General features: G+C 36.3%; 1 protein-coding gene across 13 annotated transcripts in view; it reads left to right on the plus strand.

Annotated features, from left to right (window-relative positions):
* ZNF644 (zinc finger protein 644) overlaps nt 1-20,677 on the plus strand; it is an 80,764-nt gene that overhangs the window by 35,266 nt on the left and 24,821 nt on the right. For 9 of the 13 annotated variants that reach the window (XM_088060741.1, XM_088060743.1, XM_088060746.1 and 6 more), the window contains exon 2: nt 13,161-13,216. The exons of 1 other annotated variant lie outside the window; for it this stretch is intronic. The gene's annotated coding sequence lies outside the window, so the exon portion shown is untranslated. Of the gene's footprint in view, nt 1-257; nt 276-8,756; nt 8,775-13,160; nt 13,217-14,229; nt 14,246-20,677 lie in introns of those variants that run through there. 3 more of the 13 variants (XM_088060744.1, XM_088060745.1, XM_088060747.1) reach the window with 3 other exon arrangements.

Below are 20,677 nucleotides of genomic sequence, written 5' to 3' on the forward strand. Positions count from 1 at the left end.
AACAAAATGGCAGTTAGAACTCCCTAATCAGGTAGTTATTAACAAAAAAATACGTTGTGACAGGTTTTTTTTTTCTGGGGTAAAAGAGGGAAGATAAGTTGGGGAGACATGTGATGGTGAATTAACCTAGATAAGCTGCAGTGAAAAAATTAGAAGGGTTTGGAGCAATTGCAGAATAGGACGGAGTAGAACTTGCATGTCTGGAATGCAAGTTGAGCTGAAATGCTGCAGAAACTGAGGTGGAAAGGTTGCTTGTGTTGTTCCGTAAACCAAAGGTAGTAGGTACTGTCCATTGTCTTTCTAGATCTTTGTTTTGGGGAAACTATTGAATGTTTGTTTTATTTGACTTGTTTTCTTACAAAAGTGATTTAGGATAGTGATTGTCTTTTTCTGTGTCCTGGTAAAGCCTTGGCTATGTTGGACAGTAGTGACTCAAGTGATGAAAAGTAGTAGACTTGTTGGTGAGCTGCTTTAGCATGAACTCTTAGAGACCTTTCCTTTTGTTAGTGTTTTTGAGTAAGGTAGGTACATCACTGGTGTTCTGTGCCATATTCCCCTAAATGCTGAGCCCTTGTTCCCAAACTCTGGAGGTTGTGAGACTTGCTGAGGACATTCAGTATGATTCTCACTATCACAGTACGATTACATGTGGTTAAAAGAGCTGGTGGACGAGAGAGGTTGTTTCTTTCCTGGCATGTGTGAGATTTGGAGAGGAAGAGGAGCAGCTTGTCCAGAAAAAAATTGTTCTCCAGGTATCACTCTACCACAGTGGTAAGACTACTATTGCTTTTCTATGTTTTACCAGCAGTGATGAGCACTAGAAGGCATAACGTGTACACAAAGGAGAGTGCAAAAAATAGAAATGGTGCTTGGGAGAAGCCATCCAGGTTCCTATATAACTGAAACATCACAGTATTTCTAAAAATACCATACAGCTACTGTGAGAATTCATTTTTAGAAATGTCTTTTAGACACTAAAAACAACTTTGGAATTTGCTTTCCGTTTTTTAGTTCAATGAAGTGTTACCAGAAGTCAGCAGAAATATGATGACTTGTTTATTAAGGAGTTATGTCAAGAACAAATAAGCAGTTATGTTTCTTTGTATATATTTACAGATATTTATCAGCATTTGTATACAGGTAAACAAAAGTTGAAATACTGTGTTTTGGAACATCATACAAAGTTCTAAAGGAAGGCAATATTTAGGATAATGTACTGACACTGCGTAAAAATGAAGGCATCCAGGTTCTGTAGTCTCTTCAGAAGTTCAGCTATGTCCATTAGGAAATTTGAGAGATGAGTATCAACTCATCTCTTTTTTTTTTTTTTTTTTTTGCACAAGAAGTACTGCAGTATCACAGCAGGACGTTCCTTCGTGTCATTTTGAGCATTAATGATGAGTTAGTTTTTGTTTTTGGGGGTTTTTTACTTGTGGAGGCATTTAGAGAAAAGTAGGTTTGTTTGATTTCTGCAAGGTGATCGCTTTCATCTTCAGGATACTGGGTGCTGTTTCAAATAAAGTTCTATTTAATATATTTCTAGTAACTTGGCTTTAGGTCCATCTATTAAGCTGCTCCTGAAGCATATGTTTCCCAAGGATGTAAATATAAAGGAGGGAGGATTAATTAGTGATCACCTGTGTTGTGGTTTCCATGATCTTCTTTGATCAAAGTTTTCTTCCACCTTCGTGATACTGATACTAGGAGCTAAGGTGCTTTTGTGCAAAGTAATATCTCTGTGATTTCACTTTTGTTCTGACAGATAGTTTTACCTTAACTTTTCTTCCATTTTTAAAGTAATTTTCCAGAATGCCATGTTCAGGAAGAAGGAGTGCTCTGGTTTTTCCCTGCTCGAGGCTGTTCTTTTTCTTCATGTTTTCTGAATCTTTAGATTCATTAGCGTTTCTTCCCGTCCTTAAAGGAGATTTTAGCATTTAGAAATAAAAAACAAACCTATATGATGTTAAATCAGAAGCTATTTGAAAAAAAATGCTATACTATTAACATTACCAATACTTTTCCACAAGACAATCCTGTTTGTGTAAAAAACCCACCTCACTTCCCACCGCCCCCAACCCCAAAAAAACCTGCCCTGACCAGAAAACAAAAAAAAACCTCCACCCCAGAATCCTCTTGGCATTTCAAGACTAAAGTACAAATCCAAGTGTTTTGTGGCTGCCTATACCTCATAAAAAATCAAAGGTTCAAATTTCACTGTTTTCCTCTAAATATAAATTCCAAACAGTTTTCTGGTTCAAGGAAGAGCTTTGCTAGGATATTCTGAAGGCTTAATTTTGGAGAGGTTGACCTGTTCTGTGCTGTAACTTCCTTCGTTTTCTGTTTTATCTGTTGTTGGAATTTCTTTAGTTTTGTGAATCTGAGGATGAAGACAGGTTATTTCTTAAGTTTGTAACAATATCATGTGTATTTCTGTACTTTTATAAGAGTTCTGCAGTCATTCATGGCTCTTGTTTTCTCTGAAGCTGTTTATAAAGTTGATTAGGTAGGTTTTGAGTAAGTTCTGAACTTTCTTAGCAGAATTGCTTTACTATGGTATGCTTCTGTATGTTGTCTTTGAACTTTAGGAAAAGTTACGCTTCCTCCTTTTATCCGTTTAAACCACATGTCATATTCATACATATTCTCTCAAAATTTAAGCGTTAGGTATATTTTCTTCAGTGTTTCAGCGGAAAACAAACATGAGGTCTTGAAATCTAACTTGTATGCTTACAAAATTCACAGTAATGAGGAAACATAGTAGCTCTGGGGCCAGTCAGTAGGCAAATAGTCAGCTATATTTATGGGCCCAAAAGAAGGCACAGAACCTCTGTTGATGTAGAACACTAAGGTTTTGGGACATGTTAGTCATTGTGAATTTATGAAACCTTTGAACAAGGTATTCAGGGTTTTTTTATTTTAACTGTGAATGACCAAAACAATGGCAAAATTTCCTTTATCTTTGGTGCTGATTTTGGTTTGTTTTAAGAAGCTTTGTTGTTACTGTGAATAATACAAACTGTTTACTTGTTAGAAGGAAATATTTCTGTCTTGGGGTTATTTCCTTTTTAGGATGGGAAATATACAAGTTTCTGTGCTTTGATTAAAAAAATTTGTCTAGATTCTGAAACAGAGTAATGATGTGAATGACTTGTGCCATTTATGCTCTTTGATTTTCTGCAATCTTTGCCCATGCAGATCCAGTTCTTTTGTGCTATCCTAGTAATCCAGTGTAAAGCATATGAAACAGTCTCAGAGTATCTCTTGTCTCTTCTGTTTCTTGAGCTGCTTTTGAAAGTTTGGTTGGGAAACCTGCTCTGGTTAGGAAAACTGACTAATCAAGTGTATAGAGATTCTTCAGCTCCAACTGGATGAGATGCTTAAGGACAGCCAATGGGCTGGATATGCACAGGTGAGGATAACTGGTGTGGCATTCTGGAAATACTAAGTTTTTCCATTTCTCTTTATGTATTTGGAAGAACTAATTCAAATAGCAAAAGAATCAATAATTTTAAGCTTTTGCCTGAAAGAAAATGAGGTGAACAAATCTACAAGCATTTAAAGGGTTCAAGGCTGAAAAGAGAAAGATTAATGAAATCCTAATCTTGAAGTGAAGCCTGCACAAAACTGCTGCATCTTCTTGCAATCTCTCATGGAGACTCCATAAATGTTTATTAAACAGTTTAGAAAGTAGACCTCAAAGTACTACATAACTAGAGTCGAGTCCTTCGAGTAGATCTTGAAAACACTTGCTTCCCAGCAAAATGATTTTCATGGAATAATTTTGTAGCAAAGGCAGTAACTTTAGTAAACTCTGACATTTTACTGTAGGAAACACTCCTGTACGATGACTATATTCGTAAAAAAGCTTGTTGAACCTGTCCAATTGAACACAGGAACCATAAATAGGAGCTTACTAACGAGATGTGGATGTTGTGTCAGACCTGAACTGTGGTAGTGGTGCTGGTGATGACTGGCTTGATTGAGTGTTCATGACAGTAACTACCACTACATGGTCAGAAACTACATTTCAAAGAGGGATGTGGAAGCATTTTCCCCAGTTTGCTTGCCAGGTCTGGTAGTATAACCTCAGTTGTAAGATGTGTGTTGTTTCTATTCAGAAAACACTAATGCAGCTATCTGGCATGAAAGTGTAAAATAAAAGACAACTGGCTTGATTATGTTGCATTGCTACAGCTTATCTAAGGTAGGAAATAGTTTTTACCTGTTTATGTAGGCCATGGATAATGCTGGAACCTTACAGTGTCACCAAACCAAAAGTGAACACTGAGCAGCTCATTGAGGAATGGATGTGAAATGTGAAAAATGTGAAAACCACATTTTCAGTGGCTATTAAGGTGATAGTGTTGTCAGCATATTATAATTTCTCTTGTTCACCAAAACCATTCCTCTGTCACCAAAAAGCAGGCTCCTGTAAAATGAAGGGAAGTCCTTACGTTACTGGCTAAATATATGTGACTCCCCAAAGTGCTCCTTCATAGATTGTAAAGATTCTAACTTGTATATCAACCCAATTAGGAAACACTTTGTAGCTTCACTTCAAATCTGATGAGCAGTGGCTGAATCCTGTTATGAAATATGTGTATATTTTATTTGGAAAAAGCTTTTGCTGGAAGAATGGCAGTGCTGGAACTTATATTTTTAGGTGATTGGTTAGGAATTTGTCTTTTTGGGGGATTGTTTTATATGGTTATTTTCTTAATCCTGGAACATTCACTGTAGTCACAGCTTAGTCCTCTGATAAGGAAGAAAGCTGTTTAAAAGTGAGCAGTGCTGTTTATAGGGAGTGATACCCTAGAGTATCTAGTCTGTCCTCTGCTGGAAGGTGCTGTCATAGGGATATCAGAATAAAATCTCTGCCACACCAATTCAGAGTTCACCATAAGCCTACCTTCCTTATATATGAGGTATTTCTTAGCACTTCATGGGCAAAGCTTTGTAAATAGTTATGAAAAGTGTGCATGAAATCTCTAGGAAATTTTTATTAGGTTTTACATTTTCATGGGCACAGAAAATACACTTCCTCTGAGGCTAGGAGCAGGAGATTCCCTTTCCTGCTATGGTCAGGAAATGTCAGAAACACTGTCTAGACAGACAGCAGCAGGCATTAGAGCTCGTGATCCCAGCATAGCTACCCTTTCAACTGGAACGAACTTGTGAGGAACTGAATTTGGACTTAGGATCCTGTTTTGTAGGGAGTACTTATGTGCCAATACCAGTTCACTATTTCCTGCCATTGCCGTTACAAATGTTTATGTAATTCACTTTCTGTTCTCTACTGCTTTCTTTCAAACTGTCATGATAGCAAGAAGGGGAGTTTTTTTAAATTTTTTTTTTAATATTTTATTTTTTTTAAATTTTTTTAGGAAAGAAGAAAATAGTCATTTATCACTAATTTTGAGCTGTAGGATATTAGGTTCAACCTGTTTTTAAAATCTGCGTTGTAGTCAATTCAAGAAAGTGTTTCAAGTTTTGTCATTTTTAAGACTTTAGAAACACAGAGGAAAACTTGGGAATGAATGTGTATACTAGTTTGCCTTACAATGTAGAAAGTTCAGAGATATTCAGAATAAGTCTATTAAGAAATTGGTTTTGGCTGCAGCACTGGCTTTGATGTTGTAGTCTGGGATCTGCGAAGGTTTGGTGGCTGCAGTGACTGAGGTGCTGCCTATGGCTTGGGGATCCTGTACTGGGCTGTGCATTCTTAGCGCCTGCAGGTGAAAATAATGAACTGCAGCGCTGCTCTCTCCTTAAAATATCCTTTAGTAGCAAACTGTTCAGTCTCCTAAATGTGGGGGTTGGTCGTTTGGGGTTTATAAAAGGGGAACTGCCGTGCTGTTGTATTTCCATTAGTTAAACTGAAATTGAATGCAGCTCTAGAGAATACCGACAGGTAAGTACATTGGACTGAAGATGGTCTGGAGGGAGGCATCTGAAGAGTGTAGCCAGAGAAAACTGCTGAGCAGCTTGCTGCCTTTGGGTTTATACAGAGGTTGCAGGAAGGACTGTTGGCTTTTAAACAGTGTTGAAGCTGGAAAGAAAATGGCTACCAGAAATTATTGTTGCTACAGTAAGAACATGGCGTGATTATTAATGTGCTGCTTTAACTACTGCTGGAAATGTTGTGTGAGATATTGCCTTGAAGTAAAAGTGTCGTTAAAGGGAACAGGTATTTTAATCCATTTAGATATAATGGATTTCATCAGGCATTGTTGTTTTAGAATGCCAACCTAGTCAGTTGAGAAACTAATTTCTAGTAAATATCTTTTAAAACCTCATTACTGCCTTTTCTACACTAAAAAAATTGCTTAATGGTTTTAAATTTTAATAATAAACATAATGTCCTTATAAAGCATCTTGCAGGGGAAAAAATAGTAGAGAGATACTGTTTCACAAAATATGTTGTATCTGGTAACATAGTTCTGGCTTTCTGGAATTAAGCCTTGAGTGTTTTTTCTGCATGCAGCGAAGCTTTTTTTTAAAGGTTTTTTTATATTTTGAATTTGAAATAAATATGCCCAACCTAAATCCTGTTTGAAGATTTATAAATAAGGATGAAGATACATAAATAAGGGTCAGATTATAGATTGGAATCTACTTGGGAAACCGAATTGTATTTTATTTGATAAGGATGCAAGTGTATGCATTGTATAGTAAACTTCTTGGAAGTTTTTGATTAATAGGTTGCAGTTACATTGAGGAATATCAGAGTTATTTTATGCAGTACATCAGGAAAGGGATATGTCAAATTCAGTGAATGTGTGAAGAATAATTGATGCATTTCTGTCTCTATCAGGATTCCACAGGTGGCAGATTGATGACAGGTATGGTCTGACAATAAACTGTGTCTGCTCTTCATCAAAGTCCCATATGTGTAATGTGTTTTATACATAGAGAAGATCCCATTTTTCTGTACTTTCTTCTTTTGAGGTTTTGGTTCTCTGTTGGACTTCCTTGACTGAAAAGATGCTGGATTCATTCAGTAGAGATGGGGCTGATAAACTATTTACAGTAATGTGTGCCAAATACGCATAAGATAAAACTTCAAAGTTGTAGAAAAATGAGTAGTGTATGAAGACGGATGTTTGAACTGTAGAACAGTGTTGCTTAGTGGTACAATAATGAGGATGCACTAATTTGATGGGCACAATCTTAGTTTAAACTTTATTTTTGTGCTTAACTTGGCCTGCTTCATGTTTTTATTAAAATTTTGTAGTTCTGGAGAAAGGAGAGGACAACATTACAAATGTGTAACATCACTGTGCAGTTTAGTATTTTAAAAATAAACCTTGAAATATAAGAGGCTGCCTCAGATGTTTCTAAGAGCTTGCTTCTTTTTTATTTAAGATGGAAAATGCATGTTTTTTACTTCAGGCTGTTAAGGTTCCTTAGAAAGTACTTCAGTGATCAAGCTTTCCTGGTTTGTATTTTCAGTTACTTTTCAGCTGAAAGATGGGAGGTGCAAAAAACTAAAAGTTTTTAAGGAAACATAATCAAATTTCTTACGTGGTAGGGAAGATTTTGTGTAGATATTTTCTGGAATGCTTTTTTGCAGTGCTTATAAGGTATGTCGTATTTTGAGATGCTCTTTGTGAAGTTTACATGATGGTGTATGGTGAAGGAATATACACATACACATATATGTGTGCGTGTATATATATATATTCAGACTGGGCACAGGGTGATTGTATAACTGGAAGGGTAGAGGCTGTTCCTGTACAGGTAAATGTGTTGACAAGATTTTGCTGACAGCATAATGAATGGAGACATGTTCAGAGTCAAGGATGATGCCAAGGATATGTACAGTGCCATTAGTAGTTTGGAGAGGAATGGAGAAATGATGTCATTCTGTGCTTTAAGCTTTCCCTGTTTAAGAAGAGCTGTTATATTTAAGGTATATAAGTGCAGCAAATGAAGAGTTAGTTCATGTGGTCAAAATGAATAGGCTGAAGGGTGACTGAAAGTGTATGGATGTTTATCATGCAAGTGGTAGGTTGATCTGTCGCTTAAACAGGCAGAGAAATTATAAAGATGGCGAATTATTTCTCTGTAGCTTATTGCTTATGCTAAATCTCGTGGTGAAGAATGCCATTCAGTGTAGTAGGGTATTGATGGACTCTGAACCTTTTAATATCAGTGATAGTAAGAATGTTGCACCCATCTTAGGTGAGATGAGAGACTGCATTGATTGGTAATCTTCAGAAACAACATATTAGTATTTTCTCTTAAGGTCTTGAAATTCTAAGTGTTTTCAGGTCTCCCATCTTCAAACTGATGCTTCAGTTTTGTGCTTTCATGATGATTGCATTTGTGTGTTCATTGTTATGTATTTGCTTACTGGATAATGTATGCTCAAAGTAAATAGCTCTCAAATGGTTTGTTTCCCCTTGCTTCTCTGTAGACATCTTTGCATCTTTATTGTGTGCCTGTTGTGTACATCTCTGAATGTTTGCATCTGATCTGTTTACTGATAGAGAGGAAAAATAACCTTTTCAGCCAGTCTTGTTCGTCCAAACTCCTGCCTACCTAGAATACTTTTCGCTGTGATGTCTTTCCAGTTTTTTATTTATGGTATTCACATTTTTGAAAAGATAATTAAATCTCGTTTGACCTAATTGATGGTTTAAACAGGGGCTCTTTTTTTTCCATTCAAGCTACTCTCTCAGACTACTTTTTTCCCTACTGTGATACTCCTATTAATGTTGCATTGAACGACTTGTAATCTTGTGTGGATTGAAGCAGCTTCCCAGTCTGAGGTATGAGTTATGTTCATTTACTATGCTGTCACACGTTTCCTTGAAGTGCTTCACCGTCCCATATGGAGTGTTGTCAAAAAGCAAAACTTTCTATGAGTAGAAAAGTGAGAGGTTTCAACATTTCCACGTGAAAGCCCTACCACAGCTTTGGGAACTGTGCGTGTGGCTTTTACTGTGATGAACAGACAAAGGAAGAACTGTAAGTTCTTTGAACTATTTTCCAGATAACTCTCAAAATCTGGCAGGAGATTCAAAATGCAAGAGGCAGACTTCTCTTTTAGTCCCTTGCTTGCTTTTGTTCACTCACTGCAGATTCTTTGAAGTCAGGAGCATCTCCAGTAAAGAGACTTAAATTTTGTCTCTTTATGTTATAAAGTTAATCTTAAAAGTTAATCTTTTGCTTAATTAGATTTCTGGGTAATTCAGACTCCAGTATAGTTCCTGTTCTCAAGTATTGCTCTTCATTACCTATTTCAAGAAGAGTGATTATTATTTTTTCTTTACAAATTTAATTTTGGTGAGTGGGATTGTGGCATATATAATTCAGTGGGTTAAACTGCAGTTGTAATAGCACAGATTGAGAGATTCTACAAATTCTTGAAAGGGATTAATTTTGTGGTTTTAGAAAAACCTCATGTTTAAATTCAAATGATTATTTAATTTACACTGAATGTTAGTTCTAGATATTTGTGGGTACTGAATGTAGATTAAGTTGTTTTATACTTCTAAAATAGAAATCAAAGACAATCAAAGCTACTTCTGCAAACAGAAAGCAGGAAACTACATTTTGTAGAGACAAAGTCTTTGCTGACTACTTGTTTGGAAAATGGCAGTATAGGCTTGTATTTAAAGAGCTTTTAGCTGTATCAACTGATGTAAGACTCTCATCAGCTAAGTTTTTGCCTTTTCTGTTGTCTTCTGAAATTACTTTATCCCTGATACTGTATGTACAATTTTGGCAGAAACTTCTGGGTTTCTTGTAATGGTTTTTTCTCAGTAATCTCTGCTTTCCGCTGGCTGTTAGTTCCTGCATTGATATTTAGGATTGTTAGATTTTTGTAAGATTTTAGATTCTTTTCCAGAGCTGCAACAGATATTAGAATGAAATTTGTTCCATACCCCATGCCCTGCTTTTGAATTTAATACTGGGATGGTCATATCCTAATGAATGTAGCTGCCACTCTCATCTAAGTAATCAAATTTTCTAAGCCGTGAAGTCGAGATTACAGTTGCAAGCCTTTTTGCTATGTGTGAAGTTGGTGGAATTGACTGTTAAGCCACAGTTTATATCAACAAAAATATTTTGTGTAGTATAGTTATTCTAGTCTTTGTTTCTTCCTCTTTCTTCCCACACTGGCATAATCGGCTATATGGGCAAAAGTGGTTTTGTATTAAACAGCAACACACAACAAAACAAAAACCATTAAACCACCTAAAAGCATCCATATGAATTACATTCCTAGCTGCAGTCATTCCAGGAGAAGGTGGTAATTAAAGATGGTGGTCTTTGCCCAGATAGATGTAGGAATGTAGGTTATAACGCAGATCTGTTATGAAATAAGGGGTGCTTAGTAAACAAATGGGTCAAAACTCTTGTTAGGATTACAACAAACTTTACTTAGTCATTGTGCACCTTTGCATTCTAGTGTTTCTTAAAGTTTTTCCTCAGATAGGAAGGGGGTACTTCATTTAAACAAGATACTTCATTTAAGCAAGAGTTTTCAGTCCATCTTTTGTTGTTTAGTATCACTGGGGGTGCATTTGTGATCTCTTTCATCTCCACCATTTCGGTTTTCTTCCACTTCCTGTACACTGCCCATATCAGAACAGGAAGCTGCTTGTCGCTAATCAGAAGGCTGACCAATTTACAGCAGTCGTCTTTCCCCCTCTCCCGCTGTGGTCCCCCTTCTCGCTCTTTGAGTATCGAGGCCTCCAGGTGAATACATTTCTTACTCAATTCTGTGTCCCTTTTCAAGCCCTCTTTTATTACCTGGTATGGGAGAGTGACTTCCATTCTCACTTCCTTTCCTGATAATGAGAATTAAGACAGGCAAATTGAAGCAAAAGCATTTATGATGTTAAAATCTTTGCCTTTCCCTAAGGAAATTTTTGGAGAACTACCTTTCTTGAATCTGCTGGTAAAGGATGTCAGGCGCTCAGTTATTTGAAATGTCATCACCCTTTAAATTAATAGTAGGTGTTTGATTGTACTGGAGTGAGAGAAATCTTACTTGACAGCAGAAAGACCTTTGAGAAGAGATGTGAGTGCTGGTTAAGCACTGTAGGTGGGTGGCTTTAAACAATCTCAATGCTATCAATAGTTTGGGCTAAGATCTGGTGTCCTGTGGATTGTGTTGCCTTCATGAAGATGTTTGCATGACACTGCAAGTACTGTCTTCCATTGCGTGGAGCTTTGTACATAAGAGGGTTTGAAACCCCAAAAAGGGGAGTTGATTCTGTAGGGCCCTTTGATGTCTTTGATGCAGGGCTACAGTAACCAGCCCTTTGGTCCTTCAGCAGTTTACTTGCTGGTGAGTGATCTCTTTGTGGAACTTGTCACCTTTCCTTCAGCTCGACAATATCCAAATTACGATGGAGTACTTGCATTTAAGTTTTTTGCAAAGTGCATCTTAAATGAGTATAAGAGTAATGTCCTCTAGATAGATTGTTCACATAAAATGGGAAGTCTTACCCTGTACTAAGGCAATTGATTGGTCCCAAGTAAAGTGTTCTGTGGAAAGGTTGTTACAGAGGTGGCTGGTATGACACTGTGCTGCTGTATCACCCCAGTGATCTGCAGTTGTCTGAGCTCAATCCTTTGATGGAAAGATTGTCTGCACTTTAGTCACAAGCCATGAAACCTATGTTGAGAACAGTTACTGCTAATGTTTAGTTAATTGCAAGTTTAGGTGTGGGTGTTGAGGCCATTTTGCATGGGGGCAGAGTCGTTGTAGTTCCTAATGAGAGAAGTGTTAGACTAGGGTTGTCACTCCCCAGCCAAAGTGCATAGGCTTACTGAGATGTCTGGTTTAGTGCTCATCACAATATGTGATTATGTAAAGCCATGACCATTGACTTTCTCACTTTTTGAAAGGTGTTTTGGCTCTTCCATATGGAGGCTGTTATTTTTGTGGACATACAACTGTAGCTTTACATTTACTTTCTGTAAGGTACAGTAGAGCTCCACTGCTGTTTGAAAGTAACACTTCTGCTTCTGTAAGTGCATGAAATTACTTTAAAATCTAACAAAAGAATTCTATTTTTTTTCTGTAATAAATCTTTTTTGAGAAATGAGTATGTATATTGAATAACATTCATGCATAAAGCTACAGTTTAATGTGATACTTGGGACACAATCCTGGGGCTAGGAAGAGGAGCTCAAATACTGAATCTTCTGCTGCTTAGTATTATCCATTCAGACTTTTTTGAAAGGTCTGCCGTCCCTTACTATTTTTAATTTAGGCAAGGGGCTTTGAGACAGTTGCGCATTGATTGGGGAACTCTGGATCAGAAAGTTGTGTGTGAATAAAATGAGGCAAGGACAGTGTGTGACAGTTGTTACTTCATTCAGAGTCAATTTTGATGATGCCTAAACATTTAGTCTTTATCCTTTCTGTAAAGCTCTATGCTAGTAGTTGTGTCTTCATTAGTAGACCCAGTTCTGTAGAGGTACCATACCCAAATCCATTCTTGTTTTTGTGCAGCTTCAGTTGCTTTTGGAATCGCTTCAAAATTTCCAAGTGGGAAGTGAAAAATTACCTTGTATAGTTAGTTCTGAAGATACACGAGCAAAACAAGTTTATCTGTCATTGGTCAGCTTTCATGCAGACAAATAAATTATAATTTTTAAGTGGGCCAGCTAACATTAGAATCATAAACACAACTTTGCCTTAGAAAAGGTGAGAAATTAGAAAGGCCCAGGCTTAAAGTCCTCTGACAATCTCAGATACGTTGATGATTTTTGCTAAAAAACCTTTTTTTAGAAGCTTTCATTTGTAACCATTTCCTTTCTGTGCGTCATTCCTTGTTCAGGGACCTTGAGATACCGGATTTTGAAGGCACTAGCAGCAAATGCAGAGCTTTTCTTGCCATGCAACTTATTTTCTCCTGTTCTGTCCACTGAATTTAATAGCATGTGTCTATTTGATACAACTTTTGGGTAATTTTTTTAATTAAAATGCCAATAGCTATGTTATTTGGAAATTACATATGTTTGAGAGAAGATTACACTGGAATGTTGATACTTTTATCCTGAGATCAAAAATATAGAATACTTTTATGGCTGTGAATTTTGTACCTCTCCGTTTTGCCTGTCTTGTCTGATAGTCTAGGACACAAGCAGAAAACAATGACAGCTGTACAGTAAGTTATTGTTTTATTTTGCAGGTTTGTTTTAATGTGGAAGTGGATCTTACAGCATAATGTAAATTAAACAAGCAAAGGTGAGTAGGAGTTTTGTGCTGGTGGGTTTTTTTTTCCCAAAAAATGCCTTTTGCATATACTGCTAAGCCTGCAGAAAAGTGGTCAGTGAAAGTTCTCTTGAAATTTAGTATCAAGTATTACAGTAATCAAGTATCTTGATTGCTATAATATATGCAGTATAGGTACTGTAATGGTGTAGTGTTACTTCTACAAAACCAAAAGAGGAACAAAGCATATTCCCCCATTATTTAATATTATGATGATAATTGTGTTTTCTTTCCACAAATTATTATAGTCAAAAAACTATCAAGGTGTTCTGTTAGCTGTTGAGAACCAAAATTATGAGCGATTTAAATTAACTTTGTCCTCTACATATTATTCATCTGGTTTCAAAGTTTTGAAAGTGTACTTTGCACTTTAAAAGCAGCACGTTAAACTTGAACTTGCTGTATTAATAAATAACTGCATGGGAAATTTGACCAACTATAAGAATAGCATTTCAAGTTTTAAACAATGGAATTGTTGGAATCCCCCCCCCCCCCCCCTTTTGTCTTTAGGAACCCATTTGCAAACTATTTGAAAGACAAAGTTTATGGAGATTTACTGCTGGTAGACCTTAAGTGTTCGTTTGCAATTGCAAAGTGTCCATCTAGAAAAAATTTTCTGTAACTGACATTTTCCTCCTTCCTCCCCACCCCCTTTCTCTGTTATTTTGAGAAAAAGAATTAAGATGCTTATCTTTTTCTCTTCCATTTACTTGCTACTCCAGGAATAATTTGAACTATAATATTAATCTTGTCTCCATATAATTATGTGAAACATGTAACAAATAGTTTTAAACTGTTTTAACTTGAGTCTTTCAAGAGAATCTTTAGGTAAGGCCCAACAGAATTCAATAAATTTTCTACTTTGGAGACATGGCATGATGGACTCTGCTACAGAGGCCTCTGTAACAAACCAAAGTTCTCTTCTCAAGTTTCCTGCTTGCTGTTTGACTAATGTGCCCTCTCAGAATGGAGCTGCTTGCAGTGACTTGGTATTTTGAAGAGGTGAGAGCCGAGATCCCATTTGCTTAAATGAGTTTGTTCCTCAATTCCAAGCTCCAATTAATGTGTAGACTTAATACTGCCATGAAATTGTAGTATGTACATTTTAAAATAGACGTGAATTGCTTTGTTCATATCTTCTGTTCCACTAAGACTTTTTCAGAGCTCTTGCTGTCAACTTTTAAAGTACTGATTATTGAAGAGTGCTCTGTGGGGAATTTAAGAAAGCTCTTCTATTGAGTGTTGATCTTTTGTATAATGTATAACTGATTCAGGACTTTGATTATGAATTGTCTTCTGAACTATGAACAATTAAACATAAGCTATACTACTGCTGTGTTATGATGCATATACTTACGTGTAGATGTTTACTGCCTTAGCCTGACTTTGCTGGTTTCTGGAATGTGCTGCTTTGAGAAAAGAAATTAATACAACTCTGCAAAAGGAAACACTTCATCTAAGGATGAGTGTAAAACAAGAATTATGGCTAGAAAAGGGACTTGAATTGACAATAAAATTCAAACTGTTCCTTGTGCCTTCTAATGCTTTCAGTACTTAAAGCTTGCTGTTTATGCTGTTTCTTTTTAACGTGTTTATTATCTAATTACTGGTTTAGATGCAGAAAAGTAATTGAAAAGTCTAACATATAAATGAGTGTGTATTTGAAGCATGAAGTCTTCTGAATGATTCTGAAGACCTTTCATCTTAATGGTGGTTTTCTGTGTTTAGTAGGAAAAAGCTGGTCTCTGAGGAGAACACTTGCATTCACAACATGAGGACAGAAAAACATGTAAAAGAATAAATGGAAACAGTGTAATGACATTTGATCAGTATTGCTATTGCTTGGAGGAGATCTTGAGGTTCCCAGAGTTCAGTAAAAATGACAACTGAATAGTCAGTAGATCAATGAAATTATTGTGCTTTATTAGGGAACAAAACAAAACCCACATCCAGTTCTACAGATTTGATGTTTTATCATAGCTGTATTGCATTGCAGTGTGTGTATTGCTTCTTCTAGTTGGGTGACTGCAAAACAACAGAGCAGAGCTGAAGAAGGTTCAGAAGGGGCAGCAGGGATGACTGAAAGAGTTAATTTTCAAGAACAACCCGCATTTCCCAAGTGCCTCTGACTTCAGTCTCCGCTCATGAGCGTAGTGGCTGCAACATCTCAGAGACTTCTAAACAATAATTTTCACTCTCACACCTCAGTTCAGACTTGCCTTTTTGTGTAAGCTTATGTCCTTTAAAGCAATACCTGAAAATGTGATTTAATTATTTGGTCAAGCATTTTTCTTGTACACTTGACCATAATGCATTTCCTGATGACTCTGCTAGTATGCTTTCCATGTAGGGGTTGTGGGTTTTTTTTTTTGTAAAGGGTTTGGAGTTTTGATCTTATAATTTCAAATCATTCACATTCCTAAGGCATATATAAAAGATATCATATCCTGACTTTTGTAAATAAATAAAGAAATCTGTTTTACTAGTTAAAAACACGTAGGTGTAAAATACTGTTTGCAATCAGTGAGTGAACTTTATTGGAGTAACCACAGTGCTTGTTCTTAAAATTTCTTATTTACAGACTGCATTTCTGAACTCCACAGGAGAAACTGCCTTGTTTTAAATACAGGGGAAAGTTGGGAAAAAACAAGCTTGGTCTCAATGTGTTAGAAGTGCAACAGGCCACACTTCTGTGTAGCAGGATAGGTTGCAGAAGTTACATGCTTGTGCAGAATTTCCTTGTAATTGTGTACAGTGAAGTGAGGTCACATTTTAAGCATTTTAGATACCAGGCAAACCAGAAACTGCCTTGAATGCATTTAGTATTGCTTTACCTAAAAGTAGAAGGATGTAGTTAGTGAATAATAGTACAATGAATACTGAAGGATAGGTTGTATACAGAATTCTGCACAGGATAAATTTTAGTATGTGGGATTTTTGTTTCTTTGGCTCTGAGAGCATCTCATAATTTTTATCTTGCTCTCATACTATCCTGGTAACATGAAGTTGAGTTTTCTGCCATTAATAATTTCTGGTGATGACTTTTTTGTTTTAAATATCAAAAATAAAGAAACAAACCCCAAGTATTAGTGGGCTGACCTGAGCTTTCCTTCTCACTTACGTTTATCTGGTCATGTATGGTGTTACATAGGTTTGAAACCTTTAAAAGCTCTGATTTTGTATATTCATCAGCAAGCACAATCACCTTCTCCAAGTCAACAGAATTTTTTGTTCTTAATCTGAAAAGGTACAAGATGGCTTTTTTTGCCTTACCTGATACTGCTCCCTAGAATCTTATTAGGTTTTTAATCCTTGATAAATGAAAGAACATAGGATGAGAGCAGATTTGCTGATGATGAGTGAATATCACTAATGTATTTCATTACTCAAAGGTTCTGAATTAAATTAGTAAAAGCAGTGTCTTTGTTTCAGCTAGTGTTTTTATAATTGGGAAAGATATCATGCTTTAGAAGTTAAAAGATCTGTTTACATTAGCAGGAGGTACAGTCTTAAAATCTGTGATTACATTAACATTTGTACACCAAGTGGTTACCAGCCAAAAAAAAATCATGAGAAACTGCTAGATGTGTTTCAAGTCATGCTGCATAAAAAGAATGACAACTTTTATTCAGTGTAACAGTAAATAAGGTCAGAATTGTTCTGAAGTTGAAAGATGTGTTGTGTTAATTGGGTTAAAGTGTTCTTAATACTATCTTTAAGAAGGTTGCTCTGTAAATCCATTTTGCAGCAGCATCATGTTGTCATTCGAGTTTTCATCTGTGATCTGTTGGATTGACACTTCACAGCTAATTCATGCTGGTAACCAGCAATATTGTTTAATTAACTTGTGGAATATTCCTGTAAATATAGTCAGATATATCTAATTTCTAAAAATTCCTCTCAGTCTGATTGTCATCTTTATATACTAAAGAATGTCGATTGAGTGGGTAGCTTATCCAGATAAAAAGCTGGATGTTTATATCTTAAGAGGTCTTTTATGTCAGTTGCAGAACTTACTTTTTCCTGAAGTTGTGAAAATAAGACTCTCTGGTTATATACTTGTAATCATTGTGGATTTGCATAAAGTTACATAAAACACCTAATTATTGTTTAATTGATATATATTGGATTTGTACTGGAAAAAAGTACAAATCCAAAAAGTCTTTACCCAGCTGCTTACAAGTGGTGTCTAAACAAAAGGACCAAATTGTTGAAAAAACCTTTGTATTACATTGAAGGTTAGTTTTAGATTTGGATATCTGGGTTCCGTTTTGATTAATTTTTAAATGTCGTGTGTTAGCAGAGCATTGCTCATATTTGGCAGCTGCAGGAGTGTTTTTCAGTTCTGTATTCTCTACATATTTGAATAATTGGAATTTGCAAATCCAAATTTCACTGCCACTTGGTGGCAGTACCTGGCTTCAAAAGGACTTGTCTCTGAGCAGATAAGGTGGCTGATCCTGTAAAACTATAGTTTAAGGAGGAGTAGATTAGTTTTTAAATTTCTGAAAGTTATTTTTGTGTTTTAGAAATGAAAATACTTTTTATTTAACCCACTGGAAGGATTTGCATTTGTATGTCTCTATGGAAAATCTAGCTATCATGTCTAATATGCAATTTAAGAGTATTGCTTGTGTTAATAGTATTCTCAGAAGATGTATTTAATGTTCCCTAGTTGAATTATTTTAGCATTTACTTCTAGCATTTTGCTTCAGTTGGGTAGTTTAGTTCAAGTAATTTTAGAACATAAAATTTGCTTCATGGTAGAATTCTTTATTGTGCATTCTGCAGTTAAATAGAGGAACTGTCAAAGCTTCTTTTTTTGCCTTATGAAATGTTCTTCATTTTTACTTTTTTATTTATTCATATAGATTTTAGGAAAAGATTCCCCAGTGGGTTTTTCTGTCAACAGAGTTAGTAAGTTTGTGCCCCTACCCATAATTGTTGCCTCTCAGCTGTGCCAATTCAGGGGTGTTTGAGTCCCAGCCTTTTAAACTGGATAATGAAATTGTTGATAAATTGTGAAAAGAAGGAACTCAGAGTGGAAGGAAGCAGCATTTATTTGAACTGGCTTTGCTGCAAAGAAAAGTGTAATTCAAATGAATAGCACTGTAATTTGAGAGTATATGATGTCTTGTTGAAAATACTTCCTCTTCTCTGCAGAATCTTTTGCAATGTTCAGCAGTGTTGGGGTCAGAGATGCAAGATACATACTTTTATCTGTAATGCCTAACTCTGACACCCAAGAAAGCACTGAGTTTCACATAGCATCATGGAGACAACGGTTAGAGTTAAGTAGAAAAGACTGAAAATGTGTGTGAATTAGAAGGATTCTTGAGTCACTGTGTGAATGGGTTGAAGTTTAGAGTTTAAGGTAGTTTAGAGAGCAGAAGACAAGATGGGGGATTTAGGGTGTTGTCTCTTGTCCATCTTCTTTCTTCTTCATGTTCTTCTCCTAGGGGTTTTTGGGTAGTAGTAAGTGATTGGGTAAAAAATGCCGCAGTGCAGCACACAGGTGTTGGATCATTGGGTCACTAAGAAAAATAATTTAGTTAGCATCTGTTAATTGGGTAAATGGACATATAAAAGACCTTGAAGAGGATCTTTGTTAGCCATTTTGCCCCCTTTCTGTCATAGTGCACATAGCTCTTTGTACCCTGTAATGTTGATAAGAAAAGAATAAACAACTGAGACCAAACAAGAGAAAACTGCCCCCCTCTCGTCAATCTTCAGTTCAAAGGGAAAAAGAACCTAACCCAAAAGTCCTTAACAGGACACAGCAGGTTCTTTAATTTTGGTATAATGCCCCATTTAAGGATTGTAGTGGTGATCTTAAAGTCTGGAAGAATGCAGATACTTTCCTAAACATGGTCTCTTTGTGAAATGTCTCAGTGTGACTGGAGATAACATTGCTGGTGGCAGGAATTAGAATACTGTGTGGCAAAGTGTCCTGAAACAGAATCACAGAATAATAGAGTTTGGGAGGAACCTGTAGCCATCTTGTCCAATCCCACTGTCTGTCCTGTTGAGATTCCTCTCAATGGCATCGCAACCTGCTGCTGTATCAGTCTTGTGTGATCAGCAGCTTTGCCATGGGAACCTTCTGCCCTGTCATCCATGTGGTTAATGAAGATGTTGAACAGTGTGGGACCAGGTACCAGCCCTAGGGTACAGATTTAGTTCCTGACCATGCACACTTTGTACCACTGATCACAGCCCTTAATTTTTTGGCAGTGTGATAAAGATGCCTCATAGCAAGGATAGGAGCAGGACTTCTATTTGTAGACTGTAATGAAGAAAAGCTTTCTGGTTTTAATAATGCTGCTGGTTGATAAAATTATTTATTGCTGTGTCTAGATAAAAACAGTGTTTTGTACCATACTTGATGCTTAGGAATACATTTCACTGAGAAACACAGGTAGTGGTAATGAAAAAGATTAATAGTGTTTTCTCAAACATTTAGTTTCTTTAGAGAGAAAGCATGTGGGCATGTGAGATGGCATCAAGGAAGAGAATCTATGCATGTAAAAGTAAGGGAGCAGTTTAGAAAAGAAATAGTGTGTATTTTCACGGAGCATTAATTCTGTATTTTTAATACTTGTGTCTTTATTGAAATACTGCTAGTCATTACCATGTATGTCTGCATTTAGAACAATTCAATATTTGGTTGTAGTTCTTATCTGTAGTAGAGCTAACAGCAGTACAATTCAAACTACATTGCACTACTAAAAATGCAAAGTAGAGAGCTCCAGGAACATGAAGGGAAATACCTGGCTGTCCTCTGTGAACAGGGCTGTGGAATTCTGGGCAGAGGTTACAAAGCCTGCAGAGTTGCCAGATAGTGTTTGACTGTTCTTATGTTACCAGATTCAACATCTTGGTTTTGTGTTCTGTCTAGTCATCTTTTAGAATTACCTTTTATTTTGAAAAGCCCCTGCCAATGAAATCATCTTAAACTGCTGCATGAGTAGGCAAAACCAGAGGAGTATTTTTTTATAGTGATACATGTAGTTCTTGTGACACTTAAATTGTACTGTCATTTATTATTATTGATTTCAGTATTGAATTTTAGCATGATGCCCCCCATTGTGACAAACTGGTTTATTTCCCCAAGCAAATCAATACTAGAGGAGTAAGATTAGGAATGGTTGGTGGAAGTAATGGAATTCTCTTTTGTGAATTCTAATTGTATCATGGTACTTAAGTTTTGTTCAGTTTCCTTTCACATGATATGTTAACATATCAGTCTTAGATATTTTAAACAAGAAATCGAGTTTCTGAGATTTGGACATTTTTAAGGAATTTTTGGTTTCCTTACTGTTTCTAACAGACAGGTTTTGAAGACATTGTTGCACTAGGAACTAAGTTTAAAGAAAATACTTCTGAAAAAGTTGTGCTTCGGGTTTGATCTTCCCAGTTATAATCGTACTGAAA

The sequence above is a fragment of the Pseudopodoces humilis genome, chromosome 10 (genome assembly GCF_049639895.1).
Source record: "Pseudopodoces humilis isolate 2021_Gansu_Grassland_sample_001 chromosome 10, ASM4963989v1, whole genome shotgun sequence".
NCBI lineage: Eukaryota > Metazoa > Chordata > Aves > Passeriformes > Paridae > Pseudopodoces > Pseudopodoces humilis.